We start from the raw sequence: 12,927 nt of genomic DNA on the forward strand, positions 1-12,927 counted from the left end.
ATAAAATAATTAAATTATTTCCATCCAAAACTTGCCAATCAAATTCCATCGTGCAGATTCCATCTTGCAATGAAGTATGTAAAAGATTGAACTTTGAAACACTGCCAGAAAAAAATCAAAATATTAATCCATCAACAATATGCCAGTGAAATTCCTTGCCGGCAAAGAAACATGCGAAACTCCCGAACCGAAAAAAAGGCTACTATTACTTGATTATTAAGTGATTTCATGCAACACTATATTATATTCAACTTCAAAATTCAAGTTTGGAAACTCATAAAAGGAAATTGACTAACACGCTACTCTTTATCTTTTTGACCATCACTGTAATTTGTTGAATCTTATCATTAAAGCTTCATGATAGACTTCAAGAAAGTAGACTTATTTGCAATTGTTGAAATTCAAGATTTGCAACAGAAGCTGCCAAGGAATGACTGAAAACTGTCTATATTTTGTTGAAACCTTTGCTACATCTCCACGTCTCTGTTGCTTTACAGAGCCCATGCAGTCTAGCCCCCTTACTTGACATGGATCACTTAGAAAATAAACAAATGGTACCTTCTTTGCTCAAAATAGGTACCCGAAAGGTGAACATCTGCTTAGAATAGGTACTTGAAATGTCAAAATTTGTTGTAGTGAAGCTCCTGAAAAGCTCCAAAGTACCCGTTGAAGCTCCTGACGATTTTGGAACGTTTCCTACCAGCTCCCAATCTCCTAGGAGCGTGGGAGTGTGGGGTATGTGCTCTCCAATGCCTGGGAGCGGTACCCGTGTTACTTTTTATATATATATATATATAATGTATGAATGTGAACACTGAATATGCTTTGATTACAACTGAGGGTCCCATTTATATACCTAGGTGGGTACCCCTCCATGAACAATCATGTCTTTTGAGACATGCCTATTTAGTATACTAATCAATGTTTAACTATTAATTATTAATTATATACATTCATAACATTGCCTTCCCCTTTAGAAAAGCTTTGTTCTCAAAGCTTATTAATGAAAAGGCTTGATATTTTTGTCTGTCTCATAATGTCGTTTCGTCTTCTCAACTTGTGGAACTATCATCTTCGATGATACAAGGTGATATGAAGTTTTGAGTGTGGTACAAAATTTTCAAATTGAGTAGGGATCTGACCATTCTAAATCAATCTTCCGGGGAGCTTTGCAACTATATGATCGCTGAGATAAATTGTTATTGTAAGATTGGATTGTACAAACATCAATATTCTTCGAAACATAAGTCTGTTGTTTCTGTTCCGAGTGATACAAATATGTAGACTAATTGAGATGTCTTCTCTTGATATTTGGATGTCAATAAGGAGTTCTTGTGATTTGATTTTCCCTTATCATGCATGTGGCAATTTCCAGATTTACTTAAGGTACTGATGTTGTTAAGTTGGTTACAGAATCTTCACTTGGATATTCATTGTTTGAACTACAACATCTGAATATGTTTTTACTTCAATTGACTTGTCATCTTCTTGACTTGTGATATTGACTGGATCGATATTCATTCTTTTTTCTTCAGTTTGGATTGTTATGTCTGAAGACTTCAATACTTCTTTCGAGATAAGTTTTCTAATTTGTTTTTCAATGATTTCGTATCATTTTTAAGTTTCTTAAACTGAGTGAGTAGACTTTGATTATGATTTCTAAGACATAAGAGTTCTTCTGTTCCTGATTCATCAACTTTATATTCAGTGTTTTGACATTCAAGCTTTTTGTTTTTTAAGTCTGATTTGTTCTAATAACCTTTGATTAAGGGTTTTTAAGCACAAATTTTCTTCTTCCTTTTCCGATAGATTCTCATTGAATTTTGTCTTGAGACGTTCCTTTTCTTGTAATTTTTTTTTGTAACTTTGGACTTATTGATCTTTGCAAGTAATTTTTGACTATGGTCCCTTGACGCAAAATTTTCTCATCCTTTTCTTTTGCTTGTTGTAAAATATATCTTCAAGATCTTTATGTTTCTTTTATGATACCTCATTTTTTTTATTTTTTTCAAGTTTTGTGAGTTCTTTCTCTAATCTTTTCATTTGCATCTGCTCATTACCTTGACGTTCTTCTGTACTAAATAATTTCCCATGTGTTAGACAACATATTTCGCAATTTTTATGAATCCACCATACCCAATTTCCGTTTTACAAAAGGGGCATTTAATCCATAATGTCGAGTTATATGTTGAACTCATCTTGTGTTCCTTCTTGACTTCTTTGAAGTATATTTCTCTGTATTTATAAATTATTGTTATTATTATTATTATTTTTTAAATATCCTTTGATTAACTATATCCCTTTACTTAATTTTTTTAATATCTTAATTTTAAAACTTTATAATAATCCTTTTCTAAAAAAAAATCCTTAATGTTATTTTTTGTAGCATCGGACAGGTGTTCTAGTCTCAACTTTGGTCAGAGAGACTAAGAAACACAAGATCTCCAAAACCCAGAAAAAGTTTCGGGAGAAAACACCCAGAGACAACTCAATTAAATTAATTGATCGATAATTAAAAAATGCCTAAGTCTAACTTAGGGAAATCGATTAATTAAAGGGAATTAATTGAGAAAAGTGAGAATGCTCTAGAAACTCACACAGATTGAGTTTGAGATGATCTTAGCCGTTGATGGGGATCTAATCATGGTCGTTGGTTCACCAATGAGAGATTATAAGAGTAGGATGATGGGGATGGAGAAGACACATCGAGTGAGTGGGTGATCTAGGCAGATCGAATTTCCTAGAGAGCAGAGATTCAGCCGGGAAGAGAATTCGAGCTAGAGATTAGTAGCAGAGGCAGAGGAGCAACAATAGAGATTCTGGTGGAGATTTCCAGTGTTGGAAGAGTCATCCAGAGGAGGTTGAGTTATTTCACAAGAAGCTGCATAAGGGCTTGCGCAGAGCCTCAAAGAGGCAATTCGATTAAGCTAAAGAGTAGGTCGATTCAGGTGTTGGAGGTCAGAATAATTTTCCAGAGGGCCGGAGGATCACTTCTAGAGGAAACAATAGGCATGACATTTGATTCAGAAGCAGTTCCAGGGAGTGTGTGTGAGGGATTGCGCAACATCTACGCAGAGGCCTGCACATGTTTATTCCAGGGGCCAGTTTCTGTGGCCAATTTGTTGTAGGATTGCTTGTGGAGAAGGGAAAAATTCCCTTAATAAATTTGCCATTGATTTCTCAGGAGAGGATTGCCAGTTTGACATCCAGTTTATTGTACTTAGATTTTGCTGTTGAAAAATAATAATAAAACCCTCATCTGCTGCACTGGTTGTCCCACATTGGGATTTTCCAGGGACATTTAACGATGTCAATTTTTATTGTGTGTATGCTCTAATTTTCTCAGTTTCCAGTTTTATTTCCACAGTGTTTTTATTGTGAAGAAATTGCAGTGTGATTTAGTCGTTATTTTGCCGTAACAAAATAAACTGCATAATTAATCAGTTAGAAGAATAAATTCCAGTTGCTTTATTTCAAGGAATTTTCACACGGTATCAGAGAAATGTTGAAGTCAGATTAGGAGCTCAGTAGCGAAGGAGAAATTTTGCAGCTTCAGAGTGAGTCTCTGGGCAAAATTTCTAGATTTGCATAGAGACCAGCTAGGTAGTTCGAATTGTTGGGTAGGAAATTCGATATCCAGATCCACTTAGGAGGAAAAGTTCGATTTGCTCAGTAGCAATTCCAACATGCAGTGGTGCTGCCGGAATGCAGTTCCACTATTCTAGTGGGCAGATCAATTAGTTTGTTGAGCAGATTTGGGCGCAGTGATTTTGCAATAGTTTTGTAGTAGTGAATCAATGTCGGGTGGAAGAGAAAAGCACACACAGAGGAAGAATTTCCAGATTTTCCTCGAGGATTTCCAGATTCAGTTTTCTAGAGGAACATCGAGATTTCCCATGCAGGTGGCAGTAGCAGCAGGTAGATCTGCGCATTACAGGAGGGAGTGCGAGTAGCAGAGCAAACAACCATGTAGGAAAGGAGGAGATTCTTGTTTATTTTCCCAGATTTGAGTTTTGTAGAAATGGCCTCAACAGGACTTCGAGATCAGGATAGGCTAGATGCAGCCTCAAATTATTGTTTCTGGAAATCTATAGTGTCTTTCTTGCTAGATGAGCATGGTCTAAAGACATTTGTAGAAAGAGTTATAACCATACCTACAGACTCGTAGCAGCTAGAGAATTACAATAAGGAGATGGCCAAGCCGAAGCGGTTGATCCTCGATGGAGTTCAAGATCTCATATAGTTTCACGACTAGCTGCCAAGAACACGACAAAAGAAATGTGGGATGCAGTCACTATGCTTTTCCAGAATCCTTTCGAGAACTAGAAGATGTTCTTGAAAGAGAAGTTGAGGACCACTAGGATGCATAAGGGTGAAGGAGTCACTCCTTATCTCACTTGAATTCAGAATGTCTGAGATGAGCTTGCAGCAGTTGGAGAGACACCTCACGAGAGTGAGCTAGTGCGTACAACTCTCAATGGTTTCACCAAGGAGTGGGCAACTTTCGTCCAAGGTATTACTAGACGAGATAACCTACCTGGATGGGATCGATTGTGGGCCGATTTCACACAAGAAGAGATGAGACTTGCTTTGGTCGAGAGTAATATCAGCGACATCAATAGCAAAGGACTGAAGAGTGTGAAGGATGAGGAGAATGTAGCCCTTACATCTAAGGGGAAGGAAGAAAAAGGTCCTAGTCAGGGATAAGGCTCAAAGTGTTGGGTCCCTATAATACTAGTGATTACCCCATTACTATTGTAGTTATACCCCTTATTAATATTGTTGTGCCCCTATTGCTCCTATATTGTTATTACTGTGCCCCATAGAATCCCTCTATTGTTATTTTTGTGGCTCTATATTATTATTGTTAGGTCGGCTGGATTATATTGTGACTCCTTAGACTCCTATATATAGAAAGAAGGTTTTGTCATTTGAATCATCCAAGAATTGTTCATTTATGTAATGTAAAGGAGGTTGCCCCCTCGAAGAGGCTGAATTCTAAGGCATTGATCTATCTTTTCTATCTTTTCTTGAGCTGGGTTCATAACATTTGGTATCAGAGCTTTGGATTCTAGGGTTTTGCTGCTCCAAACAGGTCATCGTGGCATTTTTTCTATAACTTTTTTTCTGCGACGTTTCAAAAGTTGCAAAAAAAACCCATTTGAGAAGAAATCGCGCTGAACCTCGGGTTCGAATTTCAGAGCTTTTCACGCTATATTTGCGGAGATATGATCTGAGGAAGTTGGTCTTTTTGCAGACTCCTGAATTACATTCCAAACAGGTGACCTGGGGAAAATCGTCATAACTTTCTTTCTGAGCATCGGATTGAAATTTCGTAAGAAGGTACAGAAAGAGGACGGACTGCAGTTTTTTTGTATATATTTTTCAGAGTCAAAGGTCAAAACAGTGACACGTGGCACTTCATACAAATTCGCTCTATTGAACTAGTCTATAATCAGGTCACTGCGGGAGATTGTGCATAACTTTTTCTTGGAGAATCCAATTTGGATCAGACTAGTGGCATTGGAAAGAGGACATAGAAGGCTCCTACAGGTCACAATTTCAGAACCGGATTTCGAAATTACAGAGATACATCAGATTCAATATCAGGCTTCTACAAAGTGAAAAAAGGTGTATAGTTTTTTTTTTAAATTTTTGCGTAAGCTTGGTTTGAAGGAATTCAAAGGGCATAGTAACGCATTATTATCGGTAATTGATGCCCCGAGGAAAGAAAATGCAAACACCTAGTAAGCAACCTGAAAGCTCTAGCATGACTTATGAAGAAGAGGAAGAAATGCAACATGATATAGCAAAATTACGAGACCAAGTGCAACAAGTGTCACTTGCACAAAAAGGAACAGAATTGATCCGGACTTAAACAGGAACGCAATAAAACACAGAGATAACCATAAACACAAAGATGCAGCGGAAATAATACTTCATTTCATTATTGTAAAATACTGAAATATGCTTACAACCATAAATGGAAATAAACCAGCTAGGGCGATGGTAGCTTATCTCTGAGAAGAGATGTGCGGCTACATGCCTCTGAACTGTTCTAAAACTGTGTTACAATGAGGCTCGAAGGCCTATTTATTGTTGAGAAACAATGGAAAACTCTTCACATCCCAAAACCTAACCCTAGAAGATGAAACGCCAAATTGTGGGCCCCGTTTGGGTAAATTGGTACATCAATTTCCCGGGGTCGTAACTTTGGCATACGATCTTCGTTTGACGCGTACAATAGCTCGTCAGAAAGATCTATCCGAGTACTACCACTTTGGGAGGCAACATCGATCCATGGACCCATGTTGCCCTAGATTTCCCAAAAAACGTCGTTTAGGGCCTCAAAACGGCTCTGGAAGTTTAGGACCCGAAAAACTGCTAAAAATAGTAAACTGCTACAATTTAGGAAACTGAAAAAGCTGAAAGAAACAGTTGTGGGGGTCCAAATGGGATAGGTGGGTGGCCACCAACATCCACCTGGATCATTCCTCCCCCCTTAGGAAGCAATGGTCCCCATTGCGTTGAGTTCCTCCATCTGCTGAACTTGTCCTGCAATCTCTGATGTGTCCAGTAATGGTGGGAAGCATGGTCGACGATGGTCCATATTGAACATTTGGTGCAGGCAAAGGAATGGAGGAATGATGTGCTCCAAAGCATTGTTCCCCACAGCCTTGGTACTGCTGTAAGGACTATGTCGGAGTGGTCTGAGCTTCTGATGGGTTCTGGTAAGGCGTTCTCTCTATAGATGCAACCAGACTTTGTTGCCCACCTGAAACTTGTGTGGTATCTCTGTGGGTGAGGAGAAGTTGTTCCTGTTTTCTGTCATGACCATATCCCTTTGATGCTGCTGCTGTGTGGAGGAATCCTTTGCGGGGGTCATGGATGTAGCAACGATCTTCCCCTTACTTTGGGAGCGAACCAGACAAATGAATTTCCTGGTCTGGGAGACGAGCTTGCTGCCTTTCTTAGTGGTGATCAAAGATGTGGCAGTAGGTGGGGCTACCTCTGGTATCCTGCATAATGAATTATTCAAAGGAATAATGACAGCACGAGGCCTGGACTCATACACAGCATGTCGCCTCCACAAGTATGGCTGGCCTAATAATACATCACAAACATCCAGAGGTGTAACATCACACAATACCTCGTCTGTGAAGGGTTTGATGCTGTAGGGAAGGCGACACTGCTGGCGAACTTTCAGATCTCGTCCTTCATGAAGCCACCCGATACTGTACGGCTACGGGTGCGGTGTAGTCGGTAGGCCCAACTGCTTCACGACCTCTGCTGAAATGAGGTTCTTTTGGCTGCCACTGTCGACAATGAATTGCAGCGGCGAACCCTTCACCCACATTTGTGAGTGGAAAAGGCGCTCCCCCTCTTCTGGATCTGCAGGTTCATTCTTCTGGATCTTGGTAGTGGCAACAGTGGCACTGGGATCCGCATCAATGATCTGCTTCCCTTTGCCATTCCCCTTGTCAGGTTCTGGCTCAGGGTCAGAACATGCATCTGATTCGGAAGCCTTCAACTTGGCCACCAGCGACTGCTTGGTCCAACACTCACTTGTGTTATGAGTGGGACCCTTGTGGAACTCACACCACTTTCCTGTGTCCTTCTTCGGCTTCGTGGCATTGTTCTTTTCTTGCGGCTTCGACGGGTTGTCTTGGGTCACCCCACCTTGGCTTTGTCCTTTGGGCTTCGGATTTGCAGATCCAAAGTCTCGCTTCTTCTGTTTGAACTTTTGTTCGATTTTGACAGCGTATCGGTATGCTGTGCCAAGTGAGGAGATGTTCAAGAACCCCATCTCTTCCTGGATGTATTTGTGTAGGCAGCCGCGGTATTTGAGTACCAGATGCAGCTCAGAATCTTTGATACCCAACTGTGTGCGAAGGGTATGAAAAATGTTTGTGAACTCCGGCACATCTTGGTCTCGTCCCTGCCGCAGTGTGGTCCATTTGATGTATTTGTCCTCATAGCTTCCGACAGGGTAGTACTGCTCCTTGATGGCATCCCGGAAGTCATTCCAAGTGGGTGCGGCTGAAAATAGTGAGCCTGTACTTTCATCCTTCTGCTCGCAGTGGGTTTCCCACCAGTCCTTGACGTGGGGGGCTGCTCTGAGAAGAGCGAAAACAATCTTTTCCCGACTTGAAAATTCATGAACAGAAAAATACCCATCTAGCAGATTTAACCATTTATCTATGACATCTGCGTCTATTTGACCCTTGAAGATGGGGAATTCAAAATTAACTTGTACCTTAAACGGTGTGGCGTTTCCAGAGTAGCTGTTGGAAGCCGATGCGTCGCCTCTGGGTAGCCGCTGAAGGATCTGCGCAAAGCTATCCATCATCGCGTTCCTTTGCTGCTCGAGCGCTTCTTCGAGCAAGATTTTGATAGGATCTCCTGCCCTCTCGTTTTTCTTCTCATCCGCCATGGGAGGCCGTCGGGATTTGCGAGGCTAGTCTTGCAAAGGTTCGACCAGTTCAAGCCCTAACTCCTTATATCCCGACCTCGTTGGGACATGCAAAGAAAAACAGAGAAAAAACAGACCGCTTTGATACCACTGATCCAGACTTAAACAGGAACGCAATAAAACACAGAGATAACCATAAACACAAAGATGCAGCGGAAATAATACTTCATTTCATTACTGTAAAATACTGAAATATGCTTACAACCAGAAATGGAAATAAACCAGCTAGGGCGATGGTAGCTTATCTCTGAGAAGAGATGTGCGGCTACATGCCTCTGAACTGTTCTAAAACTGTGTTACAATGAGGCTCGAAGGCCTATTTATTGTTGAGAAACAATGGAAAACCCTTCACATCCCAAAACCTAACCCTAGAAGATGAAACGCCAAATTGTTGGCCCCGTTTGGGTAAATTGGTACATCAATTTCCCGGGGTAGTAACTTTGGCATACGATCTCCCTTTGACGCGTACGATAGCGTGTTAGAAAGATCTATCCGAGTACTACCACTTTGGGAGGCAACATCGGTCCATGGACCCATGTTGCCCCAGATTTCCCAAAAAACGTTGTTTAGGGCCTCAAAACAGCTCCGGAAGTTCAGGACCCGAAAAACTGCTAAAAATAGTAAACTGCTACAATTTAGGAAACTGAAAAAGCTGAAAGAGACAGTTGTGGGGGTCCAAATGGGATAGGTGGGTGGCCACCAACATCCACCTGGATCATTTGCTAAAAATAGTAAACTGCTACAATTTAGGAAACTGAAAAAGCTGAAAGAGACAGTTGTGGGGGTCCAAATGGGATAGGTGGGTGGCCACCAACATCCACCTGGATCAAGAATCTAAGATGGATGGTTTAAAGAAAGATGTAAAAGCTAAGATGGATGGTTTAAAGAAAGGCGTAGAAGCTAAGATGGACGATTTGAAGATAGATTTGAAGACAGACATGGAAGAATTGAAGAAGTTGCTACAAGAAAGGGTCACTAATGGTGAAAGGGTAGTAAAGGAAACTCATGATGAGAACAAAAGAAATGTTAATCATGATTCCATAGACTCTAATGTTGGATCGAAGACCCACTATATTCCAAAAATCGATATGAGGAAGTTTGATGGCAAGGATCCCGCAACATGGATATTACAGATGGAGCAATTCTTCGATCTCAATAATGTGCAAAACACACAAAAGGTACGTATGGCAACTTTATATTTGGAACTAAATCAGTTTGTATGGTATCAATGGCTTTGCTCTCGTAAACAATTTATCACTTGGGCAATTTTTATGGAAGAATTGATAGCACATTATGAGGATACAAAAAGCAACACTTTTTTTTAGCCAATTGATAAGTCTCAAACAAAAGGGTTCAATAATGGAGCACATTGAGGAGTTCCAAAAATTGAACATAAGGGTAAAAGATATTCCAGAGGAGCATAGGATTGATGTGTTCATAGGGTCTTTAAAGGATAATATCCAACATGATGTTCGCCTTTGGGAACCTGATTCATTAGAGAAGGCATTCAGGTTAGCAAGAAAAATGGAAAGCAAAATTATGGCAACCAGGAAGCATACCACTCACAACTATAAAGACGGAAGTGTTGTTGCCCCTAGTCTTCCACAACCTATAAGGTTGACACCACAACAATTGGAAAAAAAAAGAGCAAAAGGGCTTTGTTACAGTTGTGATAGCAAATACACTAAAGGTCATAAGTGTGCTGAGAAGAAATTATTCTACATAGATTGTGAAGAGGAAGAAGAAAAGGAGCAAGAAAGGTCAAAAGAAGAGGATATACTTCAGGAACAAAGCCTAGATGAAGAACAAATAAATCCGACCATATCTTGTAATGCATTGGCGGGAATTACCACTCCTCAAACCATCAAGATAGAAGGACAAATCAAGAAGAAAAAGGTAATAGTGTTGATTGATTCAGGAAGCACCCACAATTTTATTCATTGTAAGGTAGCAAAAGAATTGAATTGCTTCCTATATCCAGCACCAGAGTGTCAAGTGATGATTGCAAATGGAGGAACAATAAATTGCTCTGGAAAGTGCCATAATATCAAGCTATCCATGGGAGAATATGTATTGACTAGCCCAATGCTTTCCATTCCAATGGGAGGTGCTGATGTTGTACTAGGAGTCCAATGGCTACAATCCTTGGGTACAATAGCTTTTAATTTTCAAGAACTTTTCATCAAATTTTCTACGGAAGGAAAGGAAGTTGAATTAAGGGGTATTGCAGGGAAACCAGGAAAGATAATCAACTCTAATGGTATGACAAAGCTTCTAAAAAAGGAGCAAAGAGGTGTAATTGCACAATTATGTTCGCTAGATGTTTCCACATCGGAATCATCTATTTCTCCAGATCTCCAAAAAGTCCTGGACAATCATTCCAAGGTATTTGAGACTCCCAAAGGTCTCCCACCTATGCGTGATCATGATCATGCTATTCATCTGATTCCAGGAAGTGTTCCTCCAAACATCAGGCCGTACAGATATCTCTATGTCCAAAAGAGTGAAATTGAACGTATGGTTGCAGAAATGCTAGAGGCTGGTATAATTCAACCGAGTCAAAGTTCTTTCTCTGCTCCAGTAGTATTGGTGCACAAGAAGGATGGATCATGGCGCATGTGTCCGGATTATAGGGAGCTCAACAAGCTCACTATTAAAGATAAGTTCCCCATTCCTGTCATTGATGAATTACTGGATGAATTGCATGGATCAATTTACTTCACCAAGTTGGATCTTCGTTCAGGATATCATCAAATCAAAATGAAGACTGAAGACATTCCGAAAACAGCATTTAGAACTCATGAGGGTCATTATGAATTTTTGGTCATGCCTTTTGGCCTTACCAATGCACCTTCAACATTTCAAGGTTTGATGAATTCAATTTTCAAACCATTCCTTAGAAAATTTGTGTTAGTATTTTTTGATGATATACTAATCTACAGCAAGTCTTGGAAGGATCATGTTGAACATGTTGACAGGGTGCTACAACTATTGGAGGAGAAACAATTATATGCAAAAAGATCCAAATGTTTCTTTGGAGTCCAGGAGGTGGAATATTTGGGTCATATTGTATCTCATGAAGGAGTTAAGGTAGACCCTAGCAAAATTAAAGCCATTAAGGAATGGAAAATCCCCACATCCATAAAGCATTTGCGAGGATTTCTCGGGTTGACAGGGTATTATCGCAAGTTTGTTAAGAATTATGGGAGAATAGCAGCACCTCTAACAACATTATTGAAGAAAGATGCATTTTCATGGACTCCGGAAGCAACAAAGGCCTTTGAACATCTTAAAGAGGCAATGTGCCAAGCACCGGTCTTAGCTACACCGGACTTCACAAAAACCTTTATTGTGGAATGTGATGCTTCAGGAAATGGAATTGGTGCTGTTCTAATGCAAGATGAAAGACCCATTGCTTTTGAAAGTCATCCAATCAAGGGAAAGTTTTTAAGCAAAGCTATTTATGAGAAGGAAATGTTGGCAATACTCCATGCACTTAAGAAATGGCGACCCTACCTAATGGGAAGACACTTCAAGGTAAAAACGGATCATGATAGCCAATACTTTTTAGAACAAAGATTATCCTCTGAAGAGCAACAAAAGTGGGTCACAAAGATGTTGGGTTATGACTTTGAAATCATCTACAAAAAAGGGAAGCAAAATGTGGTGGCAGATGCACTCTCAAGAAAGGATGAGGATGTGGAAGCATTGTTGTGTGCCATTTCTATTATCCAACCAGATTGGATAAATGAAGCAAGGGAGGAATGGAAGAATGACGAAGAAGTGTGGGCACTTATTCGAAAGTTACAAAAAGATTCCAGTACGTCTGATACATTTAGCTGGCAAAATGATTCGTTATGGTACAAAGATCGCTTATACCTCTGTAAGAATTCCCAGCTAAAACAAAAGATTCTTATGGAATTGCACACTTCTCCCTTAGGAGGGCACTCAGGATTTTTAAAAACTTACCACAGGGTTAAGAAGGAATTTTTTTGGGATGGCCTTAAATCAGATATTCAAAAGTTTGTGGCGGAATGTTTGGTTTGCCAACAAAATAAAGTTGAAACAATTAAGACACCGGGTCTATTACAACCTTTATCCATTCCAAGCCAACGTTGGGAGGAGGTTTCAATGGATTTTATCACAGGTTTACCCAAGTCTGAGGGAAAGAGTGTCATCATGGTGGTAGTTGACAGACTTACCAAGTATGCACACTTTTGTGCATTATCACATCCATTTAAAGCCAGTACAGTTTCTACTGCATTTATGGAAACAATTCAAAAGCTACATGGAAACCCAAAGATTATTGTAAGTGACAGAGATCCCATTTTCACTGGAAATTTTTGGACAGAATTATTTTCTTGTCTTGGTACTCAGTTAGCTCATAGCTCATCTTATCATCCTCAATCTGATGGGAAAACTGAGATAGTAAACAAATGTTTGGAAGGATATCT

General features: G+C 39.9%; 1 protein-coding gene across 4 annotated transcripts in view; it reads left to right on the forward strand.

Moving 5' to 3' along the window:
• LOC149181007 (putative 3,4-dihydroxy-2-butanone kinase) overlaps positions 1-12,927 on the forward strand; it is a 335,118-nt gene that overhangs the window by 32,823 nt on the left and 289,368 nt on the right. The window lies entirely within an intron of this gene.

This window comes from Pinus tabuliformis, chromosome 3_2, assembly GCF_031772625.1.
Source record: "Pinus tabuliformis cultivar Carrire ecotype Pingquan chromosome 3_2, CPIR1, whole genome shotgun sequence".
NCBI classification, from domain to species: Eukaryota; Viridiplantae; Streptophyta; class Pinopsida; order Pinales; family Pinaceae; genus Pinus; species Pinus tabuliformis.